The 5,000-nt window shown below is 54.1% G+C and overlaps 1 non-coding gene across 1 annotated transcript in view; it reads left to right on the top strand.

Annotated features, from left to right (window-relative positions):
• Nucleotides 1-4,092: 4,092 nt before the first annotated feature.
• Nucleotides 4,093-5,000, top strand: part of LOC124774124 — a 1,909-nt gene continuing 1,001 nt past the window's right edge. Inside the window, exon 1 of the ribosomal RNA XR_007015117.1 lies at nt 4,093-5,000. This exon is cut by the window's right edge and continues 1,001 nt beyond it. This is a non-coding gene — a ribosomal RNA (small subunit ribosomal RNA).

Below are 5,000 nucleotides of genomic sequence, written 5' to 3' on the forward strand. Positions count from 1 at the left end.
GTGGGTGTCGACAGTAGACATAGCACACTGCCACCTACAGGGATCCGACGGAACTACGCCACCCATGCCGGCAAAACAGTATCGCCATCTATGCAAATAGGGCGACACCACATGCAATACCGCCATCTATGCGCATCTGACAACACTACGTCCGCACCACAAAACATACCGCCATCTGTAGGTCTCCCGCAACATGACCTCCTCCAACGACGATACCGCCATCTATGCGACGCCAAGCCGATTAAGACAGCGATGGCGCCACAGTGCCCGCCTTTCGACGCCACCCACAAAGCCTGCAGCCTCTGTCGACCATAGCACCCATTCTCCAGTGGCTCTGCCGCACGAAGCCGTGGACCGGCAATGACTCTACCCGCACCCGTTCGTGGACCACCCCAACCGCCAAACTCGCACCTCCAGCGGATGAACGGCGGACGTTTCCCGCACTCGTAAAGTGCAATCCACCCCTATAACTTGCGTTTCATGAAGAGTTATTTCCAATATGCGACATTCCCGCTGTCCGTATACATGAGCCGCGACCTGTACCACTTACGAGCGAGAGACGCGATCGCGTTGCTCACTGTACGGCGTCCGATACCGAGCCATCAGCATGTCGGTCCCCATGCGCGTTGCACTCGCACTCGCACTCGCACTCGCAGTCGCAAAAACGTGGCGCAAATATATTACGCGGAAGAGTTATAACAGACCGAGCCCCACTGCATGGGGGGAGTCTTTGTCACTAATGTACACAGATGGAACATTTTGGACTGGAACCAGATTACCCGTACACACGGCGCTGATTAGTAATCAATGCAGAGCCATCAAACTACAGAAAATATATACAACTGTCCGTATACATGCTGAAAGAGTCTGCCCACAATGGGAACCACACGTCAGCCAGACACTCTGATCACGCACCACTCTCTGCTTCTAACAGGCGCACATACAATACGTAAGCACCAGCATGGAACAACATCCAGTGCATCCTCTCCGCCACATTACACAATCCACACTATCACAACCAGACCAGGAGGTCCATGCGGAAAATAGAATATCCCACCCTTTCGACATCCACCATTGCGCAGATAAGGCACCAACACCCACACATGTCCTATACAACGGTGCACCCAACATCACAATAGTACCTCCTGTCACAGCGCACAAACAATGACATGACTCAAAGACACAGGTGTGACACAAGCATAGAATTGGAGCGCCGCCTCTAATAAGCCAAAGGTGCATCCTGACGTGACAAATCTGATCATGTCACAAGCATTCACTTACTATAATCACTATCAACGAACCTGCCGCCCCCGCCCCCCCCCCCCCCCCCCTACACCTTTCCTTACAACAACGTGTAACCGAACCTAACCTATGTTGTACCTTAACCTAACCTATGTTGTACCTTAACCTAACCTATGTTGTACCTTAACCTAACCTATGTTGTACCTTAACCTAACCTATGTTGTACCTTAACCTAACCTATGTTGTACCTTAACCTAACCTATGTTGTACCTTAACCTAACCTATGTTGTACCTTAACCTAACCTATGTTGTACCTTAACCTCACCTATGTTGTACCTTAACCTAACCTATGTTGTACCTTAACCTAACCTATGTTGTACCTTAACCTAACCTATGTTGTACCTTAACCTAACCTATGTTGTACCTTAACCTAACCTATGTTGTACCTTAACCTAACCTATGTTGTACCTTAACCTAACCCATGTTGTACCTTAACCTAACCCATGTTGTACCTTAACCTAACCCATGTTGTGCCTTAACCTAACCCATGTTGTGCCTTAACCTAACCCATGTTGTGCCTTAACCTAACCCATGTTGTGCCTTAACCTAACCCATGTTGTGCCTTAACCTAACCCATGTTGTGCCTTAACCTAACCCATGTTGTGCCTTAACCTAACCCATGTTGTGCCTTAACCTAACCCATGTTGTGCCTTAACCTAACCCATGTTGTGCCTTAACCTAACCCATGTTGTGCCTTAACCTAACCCATGTTGTGCCTTAACCTAACCCATGTTGTGCCTTAACCTAACCCATGTTGTGCCTTAACCTAACCCATGTTGTGCCTTAACGTAACCCACGTTGTCCGCTAACGTAACCCACGTTGTCCGCTAACGTAACCCACGTTGTCCGCTAACGTAACCCACGTTGTCCGCTAACGTAACCCACGTTGTCCGCTAACGTAACCCACGTTGTCCGCTAACGTAACCCACGTTGTCCGCTAACGTAACCCACGTTGTCCGCTAACGTAACCCACGTTGTCGCCTAAACCTGCTCTGTAATTGTTATACGACTCGTTCAATTAGTGTAGTGTTGCCCACCCGCAACCCTCGCAATATAGTTCGCTACTCGCACTGCCCGCTCCCCTGTGTATCGCTTCATGTTAAACACCTTGCAAGTCTTGCTGACTTTCCACATGCTCCTGCTGTACACTGTAATGTGGATGGCAGCAGGACGTACATGCCGCGCCCCCCCCCCCCCCCACACCTCCCCACGTCCCCACCTTGCCCCCTGCCTTCGCAAGCTGGTTGGTGAGAAGTTTGCATGTTCAATGCCCTTCGCATGCGACGTACTCAGGCTACGTTGTGGTGCGGCCTGTGTCAACTGTCCGCTGATGTCGTACGCGTAAACCACAATCTGTACTGCACATTCGTCCTTATGTACTGAATGATACATCGTGGCACATGTGTGACCGTACAACGACTGCGCCCAAAAACGGCGGACCATACAGTGCAAATATTGTGCACGCAGCTACGTGTCGTCTCCCTATGACAGCTGGATTGCAGTGTGGTACGCCATAGAGACGTGTGGGAGGAACGGACGCCGTGGATGGCGATCAGCATGAGCTGTCTGTTGATGTATTCGGACCTAGTCGTCTCTCCTCACACACCGTGATAGCATGGTGCACCGCGTTCCATATCTGCGACATGCTACAGAGGCCGGTTGACAGTCGTTCGAGCAATGGACATCGCATACGTACGGGGGCCACCTTCCACGTATTGTCTAGGCGTGCACATTTTGTTGCGTGTATGTGGGCAGACGTAGTGTGGTGTGACACCTGACACAGGCATGCAATAATCGTGGAAGTTGCAAATGGCGATGGACGCATACGTTTTCTGGTGAAGTTACGCAAATGAACAAATGGTAACCCGTTGTGGTGCGGTTGTTCTCGCTAGGGGTGAATCGGTGATGGCGACGGTAGGTTGAGGTACTAACCGGTTGTTCCAGCGATACCCACCATGCCGACGAAACTGAACGGCATCTGGGTGTGAAGCGATACGCGGCGGTGGCTGGGTGGGACCGTCCCCGGCCGGTGAGGGGGCGCCTCCCGGCGTGCTGGCCGCGCGGTGCGTGGGCGCACGCGCTACAGCCGGCTGGTGGGGGCGGCCAGTGGCAGGCGCGCCGGCCGACGGACGCGGCAGGCGTCGCAGCTGCGCGCCGGCGCACCCTGCGCGCGGCGCCGTGCGGCCAAAGTAGGTCCTCGCGGGCCCGGTGCGAAGCGCGGTGGACATCTTCAGTGTGCTGGTCCGATTGAGGACTGTGTGCGTTGAGGATGCGCCGCCGCCCGGCGCTCGGCGCCGCGACGCCGTCTGCTGCTCGGTCGCCCCAGCGGTTCTCGCTGGTGGTTTGTATCGCAGCTGTGCGGATGTGTTGGCGCGTGCGCTGTGCTGGGAGAGTTCGCTTCGGCACCCAAGTGGGGCTTTTGTCCTTCTGTGGCGCTGGCGTTGGAGCTGCCGGTCACCGTAGGTGGCGCGTGTTGTCTCCCGCCGGCAATGCCACGACAGCACGCTCCCGGGCCTCTGTCGGCAGCGGCAAGCTCAGTTGGGAGCACGGGTGGTCGCACCGAAAGCGTCTACTCGCCTAACTCCGGGCGATTGCGCCTCTCTCGAACCCGACCAAGTACTTGGGACGGCGCTGCGCGCCGCCGGGACCTGAGAGGGTTTCGAGGTGTATTGTGCAGGGGAGCTCAGCCTCCTCCTGTTTGCAGAATGATTGAGCGGACGCTTGCGTGTTCGCGCGGGCCCCCGGGACACACTCCCGGGCGGCCGGCTGCTCAGCTCTAGTTGACGCAGCTCCCTGGTTGATCCTGCCAGTAGTCATATGCTTGTCTCAAAGATTAAGCCATGCATGTCTCAGTACAAGCCGCATTAAGGTGAAACCGCGAATGGCTCATTAAATCAGTTATGGTTCCTTAGATCGTACCCACGTTACTTGGATAACTGTGGTAATTCTAGAGCTAATACATGCAAACAGAGTCCCGACCAGAGATGGAAGGGACGCTTTTATTAGATCAAAACCAATCGGTCGGCTCGTCCGGTCCGTTTGCCTTGGTGACTCTGAATAACTTTGGGCTGATCGCACGGTCCTCGTACCGGCGACGCATCTTTCAAATGTCTGCCTTATCAACTGTCGATGGTAGGTTCTGCGCCTACCATGGTTGTAACGGGTAACGGGGAATCAGGGTTCGATTCCGGAGAGGGAGCCTGAGAAACGGCTACCACATCCAAGGAAGGCAGCAGGCGCGCAAATTACCCACTCCCGGCACGGGGAGGTAGTGACGAAAAATAACGATACGGGACTCATCCGAGGCCCCGTAATCGGAATGAGTACACTTTAAATCCTTTAACGAGTATCTATTGGAGGGCAAGTCTGGTGCCAGCAGCCGCGGTAATTCCAGCTCCAATAGCGTATATTAAAGTTGTTGCGGTTAAAAAGCTCGTAGTTGGATTTGTGTCCCACGCTGTTGGTTCACCGCCCGTCGGTGTTTAACTGGCATGTATCGTGGGACGTCCTGCCGGTGGGGCGAGCCGAAGGCGTGCGACCGCCTCGTGCGTGCTCGTGCGTCCCGAGGCGGACCCCGTTGAAATCCTACCAGGGTGCTCTTTATTGAGTGTCTCGGTGGGCCGGCACGTTTACTTTGAACAAATTAGAGTGCTTAAAGCAGGCAAGCCCGCCTGAATACTGTGTGCATGGAATAATGG

This window comes from Schistocerca piceifrons, unplaced genomic scaffold, assembly GCF_021461385.2.
Source record: "Schistocerca piceifrons isolate TAMUIC-IGC-003096 unplaced genomic scaffold, iqSchPice1.1 HiC_scaffold_961, whole genome shotgun sequence".
Taxonomy (NCBI): Eukaryota; Metazoa; Arthropoda; class Insecta; order Orthoptera; family Acrididae; genus Schistocerca; species Schistocerca piceifrons.